The sequence below is a fragment of the Octopus bimaculoides genome, chromosome 1 (genome assembly GCF_001194135.2).
Source record: "Octopus bimaculoides isolate UCB-OBI-ISO-001 chromosome 1, ASM119413v2, whole genome shotgun sequence".
NCBI classification, from domain to species: domain Eukaryota; kingdom Metazoa; phylum Mollusca; class Cephalopoda; order Octopoda; family Octopodidae; genus Octopus; species Octopus bimaculoides.
The window spans coordinates 109,731,389-109,749,335 of record NC_068981.1 but is presented as its reverse complement, the minus strand read 5'-3'; the positions used below and the strand labels follow the sequence as shown (position 1 = coordinate 109,749,335).

Here is a 17,947-nt window from a genome sequence, read left to right as displayed (position 1 = left end):
AATCTTTCATTCTAGCTATAAGAGTTCACAACAATTCAATATTGTCGGATTTGAGTATTGAACATGGCATAAATATTAGCCGATACTCAAAAGGGTGAGTGTCGTGGATTTGAGTGGCATCCAACGATCACTGGAGAGTTTGCCGAAAATCAGGGTTTATATAACTGTTTGTACACGAATCCTCATGAAAGACTTCTTCAACGAAGTTCAGAATTCGTATATGGGCAGTAATTTTCAACCAATGAGAAATCCATAATTTCTCATGTTCGGACAAACGAACTTACATTCTCTCTCCGCCTCTTATGATTTTGCTACATTCCTAAGTACTACCAAACACAGACTCTTCCAACTTTGTACATCAACTGCATGTGATGGACATCACCAAAATTTGGTCCTTTTTCTATTTCAATCTGTCAGTTGTCAATTTAAAAACATAACTGTCAAAGGCATCAACTGCTCTATATGTTCTTCTGTCTCTTTTTGATATATTTTATCTTTCAGTTTTGTTTTTTATTGTTTTATTGTCTTTCAGTGGCTCTTGTGAATTGAGCAGATTTTTCAAGATTTGAGAATAAGCATCTCACTATAAATTCTTTATATAAATCCATTTTCTAAAACATCTTCATAAGAGTCATTATTTCAGTGGGTTAATGAGAAAAGGTCATTAGAAAATACATTACAACTTATGTACTAACAGCAAAAATGTCCCTCAACTTTTTCTTCAACAGAAAAGACAAAGACTGCATTCTCAAAACTAAGGTGCCTACTCTAAGACATGAAGGACCACAGCCCATTCAATGGATCCTGGTGGTAGAGGTGCAATGTGACAATGAAGCTACGATTCAGTCTTTGACAAACTAGAATGAATCTTGCTGCTTTGATTCCAAGCAAATGTGTGCAGTTCTCCTCTGGCACTGTACTCAACTGATCAGGGCAGATGTTTTAGTTTCCTCTATCCCCAAATCATAGCACTGATGGTGTCATCTATATTTAAATAAAACTCTTCCCAGTAATTAAAGCCTGTCAGTATTACATGTAGTATGGTGTGCATTATGAACTATTTTCTAATTCTACTATCCAATTCCTGTAAGTGTCTCAACAGTTTCACAGCCCATATATTGATTGTCTTGACAATATTATGTCCAGTTAGTTTTGGTTCTAGCTCCTTACTAACTCTTGTTTTGTACTCTTTAGTGATTTATTATTTTTTAGGGTATTACTTCTGGTTCTTTCCATTCTCAGTTCAAATCACACCGAGATCAACTGTACCTTTCTTGAAGTTAATAAAATATGGGACCAGTCAAGTACTGGGGTTGATGTAATTGACTTGATCCTCTCCTGAAAATTGCTGACTTTGTGTGATATTAGAAAAAAATATTGTTGTGGTCATCATCATCATCACTGCTACTGCTGCACTGGATTGGCAGAATCAGAAGAGCATAGAATTACATTTAGATACTCCCTTTGTTCTCACTTCCTGTTCTGCCAAAGTCATCTTTGCCTTCTATCCTTGCAGGGTTGATAACATAAGTGTTAATCTTTGTATGTTGTACTCAACACTAAAATGTGTAGTCTTGTGTTAAATAATTATTTTCTCTTTTTAATGGTCTCCTTGAATTTTCACAGTACCACCAGATATATTCTGTATTTTTGGGGTCTGTAACATTTGTTGTTTATCTTCTAAATTGGCCCTGAATGAGCAGATCTATAATGATCAAAGATTTCCAATCCAGCATTGTCCCATTGTACTCCATTATTCAATGTGTTGAGGCAGATTTTCTACAGCTAGGTGCCCTTCTGCCACCAGCCCTTTCCTCTTTCCAAGGAAAGATAATATCTTCCCTTAGCCGGACATTTTCAGGAAAAACTGGAAACAAATGATATCACTTGTATAACAGTGTCACTGATTTACAACCATCATCTAATCTCAAGACAAGGAGGCATTCACACACACACACGATAGGCTTCTTTCAGTTTCTACCTACCAAATCTACTTAAAAGACTTTTGTTGGCTCAAGGCTCTATTAGAACATACTTGCCCAAAGTGCCATACAAGAGGACTAAACTTAAAACAGTGTAGTTGACTTCAGTGAGCCACTGACCTATTCATCTTCATATAAAGTCATTGATGTGGTGGTCCTCACTGATACTAATTTTGATCCTGTTTCCAGAAGCTCAATTTCTTCAATGTACAACAGCATCTGCAAGCTAGTTACATTAAATGATATTAAAACCATTTCAGAAAACATACTACCAGAACAAGAGAAAAAGTTTCAGGTGTGGAAGCAAGGTCTAGAATCAAAGGGCCTTAGAGTCAATCTAGCAAAACCAAAATTTTAGTAAGCAGGAAGGCAGACAAAGCACAAATCCCTTCAGGTAGATGGCCCAGCTTGATCTGTAGAAAAGGCATAGGTAGAAACACCATAAGATGTACCCGGTGTAAGCTATGGACATATAATAGGTGCAGCAATATCAGAGGAAGGTTAACTGGGAAGATAGTTTTTGCATGTGGCAGATGCACAGGGGCAATAAATACCAAAGATGTACAGAAAACAGATTCCATCACATGCTGGGGGGAAAAACTAGAAGTAGTTGATGGCTTCTGTTATCCAGGTGACCAAATCAGTAGCGGAGGTGGATGCTCTGAGAGCATATCTGCTAGAATAAGAATAGCCTGGGCAAAGTTCAGGGAGCTCCTACCTCTGCTAGTAACAAAGGGCCTCTCACTCAGAGTGAATGGTAGACTGTTTGTTGCATTTGTGCAAACAGCCATGCTACACAGCAATAAAACATGGGCTGTGACTGCTGAGGACAAGCGAAGGCTTGAAAGAAATTAAGTTCTACTGGATGTGTAATGTCAGTGTGTATACATGACAGAGTGTAAGTTCCCTGAGAGAAAAGTTGGAAATAAGAAGCATCAGATGTGGTGTGCAAGAGAGACGACTGCACCGGTATGGTCATGTGTTGCATATGGATGAAGACAGCTGTGTGAAGAAGTATCACACCTTAACAGTGGAGGGAACCTATGGAAGAGGTAGGCCCAAGAAGACATGGGATAAGGTGGTGAAGCACGGCCTTCAAACATTGGGCTTCACAGAGTTGATGACAAGCGACCGAGACCTTTGGAGATATGCTGTACTTGAGAAGACCCAGCAAGCCCAGTGAGATCATAGCCATAGTGGATGCCAGTGTCACATAACCAGCCCGTTTAAAAGTACCCTTCAATTGTTGGACAATATGCTGTGCTTGAGATGACCTGTTGAGTCAAGTGAAACCATAGTCGTGGCCAATGCCAGTCCCGCCTGACTGACACCCATGCCGGTGGCATATGAAAAGCACCATTTGAGCATTAAGTGTCAGTGGCGCCTGACTAGCTCCCGTGCTGGTGGCACGTAAAAAGCACTATTCGAGAGTGGTTGAAGCCAGTGCCGCCTGACTGCCCCCTGTGTTGGCCACACATAAAAAGCACCCACTACACTCTCAGAGTGGTTGGCTTTAGGAGGGGCATCCAGCTGTAGAAACTCTGCCAGATCAGATTGGAGTCTGGTGCAGCCTCCTGGCTTGCCAGTCCTCAGTCAAACCATCCAACCTATGCGAGCATGGAAAGCAGATGTTAAACAATGGTGATGCTGCTGCTGATGATGATGATGATGATGACGATGACGACAACGATACAAGTAGAGTAACTAGTCTCATCCAGAATTAGGCTGGGAGAAAGCTATCCCTGAAAGATTAGACAGGAGTGGCAAATGTATACATGACTTCTGTTATTTATTCCTGTCTGAGCATTGTGTCTTACCCTAGTTCTCATCTGAACAGATTTGAATGCCTGCTCTTTTGTTTCTTGTGGAAAGATGAGTTCCATTAGTCAGAGGGTCTGCAAGGAGGCTCTATATATTGTGATTGATGGTGTGCTTGTAAGTACTGGAGTTATAGAAAAGATACCAAGTTGATGATCACATCTTTTTACAGGGCTATGGGACTGGGGTCATTGCCAGTTTTTGATACCTGTACAGACATGAAAGTATTGTTTGAAATGTCTGAGAAGATTGTTCTCTGCATGCTCTTCATTGTCTTTTCTGTCGCCAATCTTCCAGTGTCTCATCCCCAGTATTTGCTCTTTACATTCTGCTCAATCTTCCATCCCCTCAACTACATTTCTTCAAAAAAACAAACTTTTTCTATCTATAGTTTCTTTTCATTGTCCTAAAATCCATCAAGCTAACAAAAGAAGGAATTGTATTCCGAAATATCATCGGACTATAGAAAACTAAATTACAACAGGTACATAGTCCATTTTTTGTATTATAGTGCATTGTTGTACCATTCAAAACTTCTTATTCTTCACAAACAATACACAATGCTTCAAGCGAACTACAATACTCTCCAAACTTTAAAAAAAAATTTTTAAATTACGTCTCTTTTAAAGATACTTTTCAGTTTGAAGATGTCCAAGTTTTCAGTCTCATCTGACATTAGCTAATAAAGGAAAAAGTTCTAAAAATATGGAATGAAATGGCTGTAAATTGCTCTCAAGGGAATTTCAGTAAAAAATAAACTTAAACATCTATAGGAAATAATTTTTTAGATATATTTTACAACTGAACCTGAATGATTCACATGCTAATACTTCTACATAAATAATGCATACAAATGTATATGTCAATTATATGGAAGAATTTAACTAAAATAATTTTTAGCACTTAAGTTTACTGTAATAGAGTGAAAAAACCCATAACGATATAATTAAATTTACATTAACACTATATGATAAGTACTTTTATTTTAAAAAGCAAATTCTTAAATGTATTGAATTTTCCTTTTCCCTTAAACTAAGACATTTGAATGTAATAACAGTATGAAACCAATAAATTTTTAATTATCTCTGAACCACATAGCATAGCTGTAACATATAGTGCAAAAATTTAAATATATAAGTTTATGGGCATAGATATTCTAAAAATGTTAGGAACAAAGTATTTCATAGAGGAATATAGCTTATCCATATATCTTTGATTTACTTGTACAGAAACCTCATTAAGTGTTTATGAAGTACTGACTACCTTCTTATCTGTTCAATGGTATTTCACTCTAGAAATCAACATTCACTGAAAATGAACAGAAAAACCATTTTTATGAGATCCTCTTGTAGACCACTGTGATAATAAATTACAGCAATTTCATTATCATAATTACCTCAACTAAGGAAGGAGGTTATATTTTCATCGGCATTGGTTTGTCCATCTGTGTGCAAAATAACTCAAAAAGTTGTGAACGGTATTTGATGAAACTTGCAGGAAAAGTTGGTAATGACACAAGGAACAGATGTTGAAATTTTGGTAGTGATTCGGGAATTTTTATGGATTCTTGAAGGATTTTTCATTTGTTATATTTACCTTACATGAAGTATTACAATGTTACGTTCTTTGATTATCTCCCTTGAAAACACGTTCATCATTTCCACATAACCTATGGTGGCGTTGCTGTGTTTATTTTCGTTTCTCTATTAGTAATTTTACTTGCATAACTATCTTAAAATGAGCTGCTTGGCAGAGGTCTGCGCTCTCCAAACAAATGTAATCAACATGTTGAGCAACATTTTGATGACTATTCCAACATACATGGAGGCTATAGATATGATACAAAGAATGAAGAGGAATCAAGGCTTGTAGAATTTTGCAATACACATAAACTATTCATTTGCAAGACTAACTTCAAGAAACTGGTCAGTCATCTGATTGCCTACTAATCAGGCAAACATGTTTGCTAAATAGACTGTGTACTGACAGACAGCTAATTGTGAGCCCTAAGTCTCTCTCTGTTGAAGAATGTACCACACAATACAGACTGGTGATCATCAGCCTTAGGATTAGAGCTAGCGGATCTAGACATGCAAAAATGTCTGGCAAAAGATATGTTAGCTGAAAGACCTCTATAACAGACATATGTTCAAAGAAGTTCTAGTTAAAACATATGACAGGAAGGAGGAGGAGGTAAAGACTTATAGCATAAGGAACAACTGGGACTTTCTACAAGACAACCTGCTTTGAGGAACAGATCAGATGTGTTGCTTGGAGAATGTTCCAGAAAGGTTACATGGGGAGCAGTGTAGGAGAGATAATTAAGACATTGTTGGAAAGAAGTGAATACAAAATGATTGCAATACAACTTTTGTTCCACTGAAAAGAAAAAGACATGGATATGCTACTACCAGTTTGTTAAATGAGGAGAACACGTAGAAGAAATAGGGCTAACCCCAAGTAAACGCAGTAGAGGGTCCAATGATTGAAGTTGACAACTGTATGATTTGAAAACATGATTAAATATCAGAAAGTATGGTTGCTGAGATGTTTAAAAATATTTGGAAAAGTAGCTCACACAAAAGTCACCTCAATATTCAATTTAAAATTACAGGGAGCGTTTATCATCAACTGCTACAATTACAGGGAGCAGTTTCGTCATCAGCTGCTATAAAGGCAAAGGTGATCTCTACACATAAAATTAATGGACCATATTATTAAAGTTACAGAAAGAATTGTAGCACAACTGATTAGAAAGAGAATTAGCATTAATGAGATATAGTTTAGGGTTATAACAGGACTGGATTCTACTGATGCTTTTCTCCTAGTGAAACAACTATAGGTGAAGTATAAAGCTAAGTGTAAGCCATTCAACTTAGCTTTCATTGGCTAGAAAGGTTCCCATGCTCTGCAAGTCACTAAGAAAGCTAGAGATAAATTAATGGCTTCTAAGAACTATGCATGCCATATACAGAGGTACTGTCAGCAATGTGAGAGTCAATAATTTGTTCAACTTGAAAATCAACATAGAGGGATGTGTTGATTAGGGCACAATTCACAACTCCCTTCTCTTTATTATAGTCCTCCTGGTCATAACACCGGGATTTAATATCAGCTGCTAATGAGAAATCCTGTATACTGATGATGTTCTCATAGCTATTAATTTCCAAACCTGGAAGACTTTAATGTAAAGTTCCTTCACTCATGCTATTTCTATTGAATCTCTTTACCATCAACCATTATGTGGTTGTGTACTAAAGCCCCCTTCTGTATCTCTTTCTGCTTCACACATATACACTCACTACTCTCTCTTATCACTCTGTCATCTCTTTACTTACAACCATTATGTAGGTGTTTCTCATGCTCCTTCTTCCCTTTTCTTTCTCTCTCTTTTTGACTTTCTCCCTATTCTATACTGTATGTAATAAAGGGTCAAGCAAATGGAGACAATGCAAGGAAGAGAGGGCAAGACAACATCTCTGATGCTAGTAAAAAAAACTGAAACAACATAGGGTATACTGAACATTTTAGTCTTAGACAAAACAACCTCACCCAATACACTAAAGTGGGTGACAGGAGGAACAACATAGAGCCAGAGAAACCATGCTAAAATTGTAACATATGAGTAAGTTGTGGTCCCTGACTCATTTGGGAAGGCAGTAACTCCAGGTAAAATCTGACTCAAACCATAACAGCCAGCCTGACTCATACCAGCATAGGAGGGCAGACATAAAATGACACTGATGAGTGTTTGTGACAGTGATAACTTTATTTTGTATACTGTCTCTGGTTATTTCTGTACTTACAGTATTTTATTGCTGTTAAGGACACAATTAAGAGAGAGACAAAGAGAAAAGAAAATTATGTGGTTTCATAAGTCAACAAGAGAGCTACCACATACTTGCTCTGTCAACTATAGCAGCTAAATTTCTTCCAGATCACATGCCCTTGATCATTTAAAGCTACTATGACTTTAGAAAAGATGATCATTACTACACTATACAACTACTTCCATGTTTTATAATATTCCACAAGAAAAGCTGACAGGAGCTAGCAAACAGCATCAACATCGACTGACCTTCGTAGTTGACCTGATGTTTTCTTTTAACTGGTTTCAGTCATTGGATTGGAACCAAATTATTGGGTAGAGTTCATTACATTGACCCCACTACTTATGTTATTAAATTCAGAAGGATGAAAGGCAAAGTAAACTTAGTGGGGATACTACACAGTATTTTATTTGGTTGTTTGTTGATTCTATCATCTGAAATTTGCTTTTGTAACTTTTTATCATTTGGCTTCATCCTTACCTCATGGCCCCATCTCTATAATAACTTGTCATGCATATAAAACTAACCATACTAACTATTCTACTAAAGTGACAATGCTTTTGTTGTTGTAATAAGTTACATCCAAACTGAAAGGATTACATTACTGTGAGAATATATTGCAGCAAACTACATAAAAATTGGTAGTATTTCAACTTTTAGTTCACTGTCATTATTGTATTTCTATGTGATGGTGGCAGTGGTGCTGCTGCTGTTCTTCTTATTATTATTTCCATGCATTACTAAGTGTTAAAAACCTGGTTGTCTAAAACAAGATTATTTATGTATCAACTATTTCACATCATCTCTTGTATGAAACAAGATCAATTGGAGGCTAATCCAGCAGATAGAAGAAATAAGTTTATAATTGACAATATGTTCACCAATGTATTCTTTTTTTCTTCAAAACAAATACGCATTTTCTTCCTAATAAACCTGATATTTTCCATCAAGCATCTCTAAATACTAGTTTAGCCTGTTTATGATACAATGTCATTAATACTTCCAGATAAGATTTTAGCTCTAAATTCAATCTTCTTTGTTTACTTTATAACTTGTAATTTTATGCTCTAGGATAATATCTATTCCATTTTTTCTCTTTAATATAAAACCAATTTCGCTCTCAACTTGGGTAAATTTTCTTGTAGGAGCTAACAAACAATTACTATAACCTACAGGCTTTCTGCTGTCTATTACAGACTCTGTTTCACAGAGATACATCGATTTTAATGTTCTTTTAACTTGTTTTAGTAAACATAACTCCAATATGACGAGAAGCTTACATAACTCTGTTTCTTTTGTGTTTTGATTTGTTTATGTGGGGCAGAAGTATGTTCCCCATAACATCTTTTTCTACCAATGGAAATTATATTTTTTTTTTTCCATTTGCAGAGATGAATGTTCTGTAATTCTTGATATCATAGCTCATATCAGATTTTCAATTCTTGTCTTTTGGTGTCATTCTATTTCTCTTTTAGAAATCCTCCTACATTGCATCACATATGCAGAATAGTGTTTAGTAAAAATATTAATATTTTTACGGCTAGAGTTGCTCTTCCTACCTCTGTCACTCATTCTTTTAAGAATAAGAATGGAATCTATTTTTGATTCAGTCAAGTAAACTGGTGCAAGATGAATTCAGGTGTTTTACTTGAGAGAATAGAACATTGGTAATAGTAAAATCTGAACGATCAGCTTTCCAATAGAGATATTCTTAAATTTTCAGAAACTAGACAATGGTTATATAATGATTTTAATAATAATAAGTTGTTTGATCATAACTAGTTGAGCATGTCCCTTAGTGGCTGATGATACATGCATCTCTGATCACAAGCAGAAGAAGTAGGGGAGCATTGTGGCCATGTGTTGAGAGGAATTCTTTGGGTTTGGATAATTCAGCTCTGGAAACATGAGTGTTTCGTTCAGCATCCTTAAACAACCCTTATTCAGGGACCTTTGGAGCAGGATGGGCTACTTGTCCTGCAGAAAATTCAAACTGGGCCCCACCTAGATATGAGATTACCATGTTGCGCACATATGGTTGTGATGCATGTGTCTGGTGTACCTTTATCGGACGAGTAGTCATGACAAGTATACTGGGCTTCATTTATTTGTGCCTCAGTGTCACTTTGATTGCATGTATTGCTCTCTCACTCAATGATGATCATAATAATAATGATAATAATAATAATAATAATAATAATAATAATAATAATAGACAAGACGAAGAACATGATGTGATTGCAATAGATAATTTATTGGTTGAACAACCTTTCGGCAGCAAGCCTGTCTTTGTCAAGTTCAAAATAAAAAGTGATAAAAATTCAAAATTATAGAAATTCAAATCTAAAGTATGAACGAGAGCAACTAGCGTCCATATGCTGATGGAATGACATCATCAGTCTTTAAGTTTCAATTTCATAACCGGTGGAGAGAAAAAGACAGAAAAAAAAAAGGAAAGGAAAAAGAAAAATATTTAATCAAACAGTTTTGTATAAATTTGATGATATTCTCCTGCCATTTTATTCATTCCTCCAGGGCATGATGCTAATAACCCGCAAACATATTTCTCCTCATGCATTTTGAGTATTGAAAGTGTAGCAGATTCAAAATATTTTCTGAGAATATGCACAAGTCTTTTTCAAAATTACAGCTGTTTGAAACAAAGTGTTCGTCAAGTTCTGTCAAACTGCTGTTATTGTGCCTGATATCATATCTGGGCCCATTAAATCTTTTGTTTAATTGTTCTGTTGTACAACCAACATAAATCAAGTTGTGTTTGGTGCATTCTGCTGTGTACACCAAGTAGAAATCTTTACACGTTCCACCTTCTGTGTAAATTGTAACATTTCTGTCATGATTCCTGATGGAATTGTCTTGACTCATGTTGTTGCACAATCAACTTAACTCTCTTGCAGCTGTTTTTCAAGATTCAGCATGCAGAAACCTCAATGTTAGTTTTCTTGGAGTCAGAAGTAGAGGTCAATAGTTCTATTATAATTTTATTTCATTTAAAGGCTACAATAGGCAGCTGAGGAAATATTTGTTTGAAATGAGGATATTTTTCCGTAACATGCTGGTAACTTTCATGCAACACTTTTGAAATGCCAGTGAAATTTCGGTGCCAGTTAATCACTAAAGGAATTCTGTCATATCTTGTAATTTGTTTGCTAAAATTATGTGTGACAGCTTGACTTTCCTGGCTAATCTTAGCTATTTCATTTGCAATTTCCTTTAATTGTGATTCACTGTAACCCTGTTTTACATAATTGTGTACAAAAGCATTTACAAGTTTTCAGTAATCCCCTATGTCAGTACAAATCCGTTTTATCCTCAAAAGTTGGGATTTCAGAATTAACCAAATTATATGATGTGGATGATTGGAGTGGCAGTGGAGATAAATATGGGATAACATGGGCTTTTAAAATATAATAGTAATAATGATAATAATAGTAATAATAAGTATGGCATGGATAGAATATTGGAAAGCAATTGACAGTGTCCTACATAAATGGATACTCAAGGCCTTTGAGATATACAAGATATCTGTCATCTCAAAATTCTTACAAAATAGCATGGCCAAGTGGAACAATTCTCTTTTTAAACTGTAGTAATGGGATGAGCCAGCCCAACAGCATAAATGTCAAATGAGGCATCAATAATAATAATAATAATAATAATAATAAACAAATATTGCACTACATGGAAAGTTTGGGCACCAGGACAGACATGCAATGTTCTAAAAATCTTCCAAACTTTGGAACAGCTTCTTTTTATTTGAAGGCCTTTTGTGTAGACTTGACAGTGAGTTTGAAGAAAAAGCACAAACCAATATTTTTAATCCATTCTGTTCAATAGAAAAACAATAATGATTTCTAAGGTAGGAACAAGGCCAGGAAGTTGGTGAAAGGTGGTTGCTGAATATATTGACTTCAGTACTTGACTGGTCCCTAATTTATTATTAACTCTGAAAGGATGAAAAGCAAAGTTAACATTGGTGAAATTTGAATTCCAAATGAAAAAAGTTGAAACAAATACCTCAGGACATTTTGTCTAAGACTGAATCCAAGAGACTGCAAGATGAGAACCCCTTGTAATCATCAAAAATGGGTGCCATGAGTTGTGCTCTAGAAATACTTGTTCCACTAATGGCTGCCATATCTATATCTATCAACCTGAGGTCATTGAGCAAGTGACCTTGCTTCCAAACCAAGTGTAGCCATTTAGTTAGGGAAAAGAAAGTGAAAAGGCTAATTACTTTGGTCCTCAAGGATGCCAGTTGATCCAACCTGGTGAGGTAGTGGGGTAAGGCTTCTTTCAAATGCTTAATAATAATAGTAATTTCAAATTTTGGTACAAGGCCAGCAATTTCGGGGGAGTGTTCATCTGGTGCTTATTTTATTGACCCTGAAAGGATGACATGCAAAGTCAATGTCAGCGAAATTTGAACTCAGAACATTAAGGCAGATAAAATGCACTAAGCATTTTGCTCATTGTGCTAATGATTCTGCCAGCTCACTGCCTTTAATAATAATAATGATGATGATAATTCTTTCAACTATAGGCACTTAGCCTGGAATTCTTAGGGAGGAGCTTGTCTTATTTTAATGAACCTTGAAAGGATGAAGGGCAAAGTCAACCCCAGTCGTATTTGAACTCAACATAAAGACAGACAAAATGCCACTAGGCATTCTGCCAGCTCACCACCTAAACAATTGACTCTGTTGATTCAATTGTCTAGACATGTAGTTTTGTATTGTAATACAGCTGATAAAACAAATAAATATGTCAGAAAAATGTATCCAGCTTATCTGGCCAGTGTATATAGACAAAAAATTAAATTCATCATAGGAATTGCATGATAGTGATGAGAATAGCTCTTCTTTATACTGAGCAAATGCTGCATTTATTATATGTAAACACAAGCATTATTGTTAAGATAATTTTGGTTCAAAATTTAGAGCAGTGCATCTGCTTAAAATTGTTTTCATAACTGGACTATGTATGCTTGTTATAGGGTGTAATAAAAACACTTAATTTCTTATTTGACAGTCAGAAATTAACTTTTTGTATGAGATTTCAACATTTGTTAACATTTACATTCTACATTTGTCAATACATAAATGATCCCAGACAAGACATTATATTATAGCAACAGATAATTTTAAAAACAGTATTAAATACAATTAAAATTTACTTCTAAATTTTCCATTGATACTGCAAGAGCTATTTTGTAAATAAATGATAGTTAATTGCAATATTAGTTGAGAGATTGAATTTGTTTGTTCTATTTCAAAACAAAAAAGGATTTCCAATTAGTTTGATGAGTGATATTTTTCTCCTCATTAATTCTTTTTTCCAGAGGTCTTTAATATCTATACTTCTATTGTTTTTAATTGATGCTATGAATAATGTTTTCATTATCATTCTACAGAAATGTTCCTAATTATATAAACAAATTATATATAAATTTTTCCATTTAGCTAATTAATTATATTCATCTCATTTGAAGTAGCTGCAGTTATTGCTGAGTAAATACAAACTTATGTGGAACATTTATCAGATTATTTATGCTACACTTTAAATGTGCTAAATTTTCCACTGTAGTAGCATAGCAGATGGTATCTGTAGTGCCACAGCAGACAATATTACAGTCAGAGTGGTGCTGAAAGTTGTTGGGCTTAAACTTTTGGCCAGGAATCAGCAGAGAGTAACATTCCCTTAGAATGTTGTTGCTGTACTCTTGCATGTACTTTTAGTAGTCTTTCCAACAAACTATTATCTGTTATAAATGTAGACAGCTGGAAGCAAAGTCTGTGCATTCACTATTATGACCATTAATACTTAATAATTCAGCAACATGGTTCTGATGAGTACATGACAAATTGTTGATGGTTATAGATTTTCTCTGCCTGTGAAGATGCCCAACCTTCACTAAGCCTGTATGAATTTTATACAAAACACTATACCAAGAAAAGAAAAGAAAAAATTTAGAAATAACAGCCACATATAGTTAACTGGACATTTCTATATAAAAATCAATAAGAGTCCTCCATTAGTCTCACAATGCCATAGATCTGCATCTAGAAAGTCTTAGTTTAGTCTTATTGGCAGAACAGTATCTACTACATGGATAGTGACTATGACAGCACCAAAACAAGACTGACTGCCTGTCTTGTCCTGGTGCTGGTTTTTGCTGATTATGCTCGTCTTTGCCTAGTTCGATTCTCCAGTGGAAACAATCACCAGCAATGTCCTTTCAATATTCATGTAAATAGACTACTTTTCTCTCTTACAGACATCTTTGAAACAAAGACAAAGTTGCCCTTATATTCTCTTGCTGGAGGCCAGTTTTCTATACAGCAGATCATAGGATTTTTGTATTTTGTGTAGGATAAAGTGTCAGAGCGTAGACATTGACAAGGTTGACAGGCCCATGAGATGTATGGAGTCAGAGCAAGAAAATTCATCTAATCCCTTTCTCACTGGGCTCCATCATCTTCAGCTGTAAATTTCTCACAGTAAAGACAGCACTATATTTTTTAGAAGTCTCATCTAAACCCTGTGGAAAATGGTATAACTTGTCTCACATTTAGTTCTTGCTGTCTTTCATGTGTCACTAATCCTGTGGAGATTATCTGACTATCCAGGAGTTACAGTCTGTATAAGCCAGCATCCTAACCTGGATGGTGGTTTCTTTTGTTATCTTGTCATGGCTGATCTAGAAGTTAACAGCTGTGATTCAGGTTACTTACTTCCCTGAATTTATTTACAAATAGAGAAAGCCTTTACATTCTTTTGAGGAGAAATATGAATAAGTACAATATTGTTTCTTTCTCTTATCAGTTGTAAAACTCCAACCTTTTAAAATGTATGCATCATAATTAAATTATTACAGTAATTAATAAGTCTGCTTTGCTGTTTTGAAGATATGCTAGTAGTTTCCCCAAATATATTATTTTACTTTCTCAAGTGGAACAACATTCACTTTTATAAATACTTCCAAGAATTAGGAAAAAGTTTGGCTGAGGAAATTTGTTTTTAAAAATACATAATGGGTAATACAAAAAAATCCCTTTAATCTTAATATAAACTAGCTATCAACCATGGTCAGTTGAGTTTTTCGCTGCCTCTCTCTCCCATTTCCCCTTTACATTAATTAACTACCCCATAACTCCAGATTTTTGTTTACTGCACCAGCTTGAGGGTTCCAGGACAGTTGGCCTACTCCCCTGTTGCTTATGCTGTCAACCACCCAGACTACTCTGGGTAGTTGAACTAACTTATACCTGCACAATTGAACATGGTTACTGTTATATTGTGTCATTTTTAGAACAATGATTTTCTCTCATCTTTCCACAATGGCATTTGTATATGTATACAGGCATGGCTGAGTGGTAAGAAGTTTGCTTGCCAACTACATGGTTTGGGGTTCAGTCCTCCTGCATGGGACCTTGGCAACTGTCTTCTATTATAGCCTTGGGCCAACCAAAGCCTTGTGAGTGTATTTGGTAGACAGAAACTGAAAGAAGCCCATTGTGTGTGTTTGTGTGTCCACCATCACTTGACAACTGATGCTGGTGTGTATATGTCTGTTATATGGACTGTTAGATATGTAATTCGTCTGACGTTCCGTGTGTCACTGTGGTTCGTCTGAGTTCATTGTTTCATTGTTGTTGTCTTGTGTGACTGTCGTAGTAAAAGGTCATTGATAGATATATGGCGGACATGACTTTTGTTTATTCATAACGAACATTGGGTGAGTGCGTTCTTTGTATGTAATTGAATAATAAATGTAATAATTAAATTGTATAACTCGTTGTGTTATCTCTGCGAGTCTTCCAAGGGAAATACAACATTGGTAGACAGAAACTGAAAGAAGCCCATTGTGTGTGTTTGTGTGTCCACCATCACTTGACAACTGATGCTGGTGTGTATATGTCCATGTAACTTAGCAGTTTGACAAAAGAGACTGATAGAATAAGAACTAGGCTTACAAAGAATAAATCCTGGAGTTGATTTCTTTAGCTAAATCCCTTTAAGATGGTACTCCAGCATGGCCACAGTCAAAATGAAGTTTATCATTTGAGTATATATGAGCAGGTCTAGATATGCAAGGATATGCATGAGAATACATACATAATACAAAACATATTAACCTGCATGCATGTATGTATACATACAAATAAAAATACACTGTTGATGTTGTTGAAATTCCAATGAAATAGCCTTGGATTTAGGCTAGAAACTGACTTTTTCTCTATTGGCAAAAAATCTTGTAATAAAACTGAATAATGAAATACAAACATGCATGTGTTTGCGTGTGTACTATTTATTTAAATTAATTTTTTCTAGTGAAATGTTCTGGACTGTTGCAAATATAGGTACCTTATTTTGCTAGTTGTTTACATGTTTTTCATTTTCATTTTTAGCGAGTTCTCTTATTAATTTTTTTAATACCTTATCTGGCCTCCCTCTAGCCATACTGCTCAGTTGTTCACAGTGTGCCCCTCTCCCCCATCCCACCACTACCACCACCTATACTGGAAGTCTTTGTCTTGTTACTTCTCTAAACTGAAAACCTGTACAGAATGTCTCTCCCCACCTGCCCAGACACCAGCCCACTAGCAACAACATTACAATAAGACACACCTAACTTGCTCACTTCGGAAATATGACAAAGGGAGTTACTAGTTAATTTTTGGTGCTAGTTTATCTTTCCACAATGGCATTTTTATAATATGTATACAGGCATGGCTGTATGCAAGCACAGATGTGGCTGAGTGGTAAGAAGCTTGCTTGCCAACTACATGGTTTGGGGTTCAGTGCCACTGCATGGGACCTTGGCAACTGTCTTCTATTATAGCCTTGGGCAAACCAAAGCCTTGTGAGTGTATTTGGTAGACAGAAACGGAAAAAAGCTAGTTTATCTTTGTATAATCAATGGTCTATACCACACTCTCTTCTCATGCTAGACACAGCAAGTATGAAGCAGCTAATGGCTCGTGGATCACCACTTTGAAAAGCACTGCGGTAAAGTCTTATCAAGAGCTTCCATTGCACCTCTATGTGACATGGTGCAGTCATTCCAAATGATCAGGTGGCATTGGTGCAACACTTCTGCTGAATCTGAACTTTTGCTTGTTACAAATTGGACTGTCATTTGTGATCAGGTTTAGCAGTAATTTAAAAGAATGAGCTGTTCATCCTCCTGGGAAAATGGTGGCAGCAATGCCAGACAATGCTACAGCAACTGCAATTCTTTTTTGTTGCCTTACCTTGGAGAGGATCAGTGTTGTTACAAATGTTTTACCTGTACCACCAGGAGCATCAAGAAAGAAAATTCCTCCACTTTTTTCTCTGACTGACGAAATAATTTTACCATATGTACAATGTTATTCTGGAAGAAATTTAGGTTCATGTTCATTAACAAATGCAGCCAACTCTGTGATGCCATGAGAAAATTGAAGATGCACCAAAAAACCTCATTGGTACTGATGTATCTTCCTTTTGTCATTTTTATTTATCTACTGACTGCCATTCTGCATAAGAGTGTATGTTGCAACATCTAAACTTTTGTTTATATATTTGCAAACATGCCTAATAAAGTTATCAGAGTTGCAGAAGTCCACATTGATTACCTTGAAAATTAAAATGGAGATTAAATGAAAAAAAAATGAGATACATGAATATCTTTACAAGAGTGATTGAAATGGCGATTGCGGAACACCGCACATATGTGCATACACACACACGTACAGTATCAAACATCAGATGAAATGGACGTGTGTGTGTGAGAGAGAGAAAGAGAGTGAGTGAAGGAGTGTGTTGTCATGTATACATGCATACATAAATATGCATGCATCTTTCTTGTATGTATGTGTGTGTGTGTGTGTGTGAGAGAGAGAGAGAGTGAATGCCACTTAGACATCACACTCTCTTTCTCGCTCTGTTTCACACACACATACATACAAAAAAGATGTATTCACATGTATTTATGTATGTACACAGTGGCAGACTGGGCCTAAAAATATTGGTTGCCAGGAGACTAAGGGACCCACAACTACAATGCTATCATTCATTTATTTTTGTTTTGTTAAAAGTATTCTTTTCAGTTGTCTACAAACACAGCCAGGCTGAAATAATTAATGCATTCTTCCAGGAGTGAATTAAAAAATTCTCAAACTTGAAGGGATGGGCCCCTTATATACTAACATGGTCCCTCATATATGGATTCTAATGGCACAGGGGCCCACTTGCCATCAGGCAAGCTAGCAACTTGGCCAGTTCACTACAGTATGTATGTATACATGACACTGC

General features: G+C 35.9%; 1 protein-coding gene across 1 annotated transcript in view; it reads left to right on the top strand.

Moving 5' to 3' along the window:
- The window catches only part of LOC106881422 (nucleoporin NUP188), a 465,305-nt gene that overhangs the window by 379,340 nt on the left and 68,018 nt on the right, over positions 1 to 17,947 (top strand). The gene's annotated exons all lie outside the window — the stretch shown is intronic.